Here is a 1,357-nt window from a genome sequence, read left to right as displayed (position 1 = left end):
GAACAGCACAAAGTCTATAGTGAGCTTTTAATTAAACAGGATTCAGAAAAGAAAGGTGAATTACAATTGTGTGCTCATGTGTGTGCATGTGTGTGTGTGTGTGTGTGTGTACTGAGACCCCCATTTTTAGTGGGGTCACCCTTGGTCAGTGCTCTGGAATCTCTCCAGTGGGAAAAATCACTTCTTCCTGAAAGATTATTGACAGATAACGAGAAAGATAGGGAGGTAGGCAAGTGATCCCTACTGTTCATCTTCTACCTTCTGGTTACTGGAAGACTGTACTTCCCACGCTCCTGGAGCTGTGCATCTAGTTCAGGCCAATGGGAACAGAAGGTTGGAAGTCAAAGAATTTAACCATCAGGCAAGACTGTTCTTTCTCTGGTCAACCAAGACAGCCTCGTGTTGAAATGGTAGAACTGTGACATAAACAGTGGTCTAATTAGCTGAACCCTCACAGAGGGCAGCTGCCCTAGAGAACCACCCCAGGCAACCCCAGACTGTGTGTGAATGAAAAGCAATATCCGTTTAATGAAGGCACTGGGCGTTGTTTGCTCCCACAGTCTGACCTAACTGATACGGGACAGAAGCAACAATGTTGAGCCCTCCCCTTCCACATACCTCAGGTAAATTCGAAGAGTTGTGAATTAGAAACCTGACCAAAAGCCAGGAAATGGCAGACCAGACTGCACAAAGCATAAGCCCCAAGAGAGTGAGTGCTTCTAAAGATGGACGATGTGGGGCGCCCCCTAGAGGGCATGTGTGGGATTGAGGCAGTCAGGGTGATCACACACACCACTGGGTTTTAACTTCCTCACTTCCTCCTACCCTCTCTTACCTTAGTCTCTCCCACGTATTTTACCTCATCATTCAGAAATAGAGAAAAACGCCCTGCTTGATTCTCAGCGAATGAGGACATGACACGGAGATGACCAGGGCAGTAAAGCACAAGAAGGTAGAAGAAGAATAGTCTCAGCCAGTTTCTTCTCTGTGGGCAAAACCACGGCTGGGCTTCAACAGCTTCTCTCAGCGATTAAATAGAGACCAGGAGGAGAGGAGAAAGATCACGGGCTCGAGAATATCGATTAAATGAGGGGCTTGTATTTGGATTTAGAGGGAAGAGGAGCTGATAGGCGGTAAGGGGTGGTGAGGGAGGATGGGAGAATAAAATATTGGACCAGAAAGTTAGAAGGACTGCTCTTTCCATTTCTGGCCTGTGTCTAAGGCCCATAAAATCTAAAATCTGGAGCCAGCAGGTGGAGCAGAGGTTAAGGCGCTGGATCCCACATGGCTGACTGCATAACCCAAGGTTTGAAAAACACGCTCTTTGCATGTGTATGCGTGCCCAAAATCCTGAGAG

The sequence above is a fragment of the Tupaia chinensis genome, unplaced genomic scaffold, assembly GCF_000334495.1.
Source record: "Tupaia chinensis unplaced genomic scaffold, TupChi_1.0 Scaffold143645_1, whole genome shotgun sequence".
Classification (NCBI taxonomy): domain Eukaryota; kingdom Metazoa; phylum Chordata; class Mammalia; order Scandentia; family Tupaiidae; genus Tupaia; species Tupaia belangeri.
Note: the sequence above shows the minus strand (reverse complement) of the source record.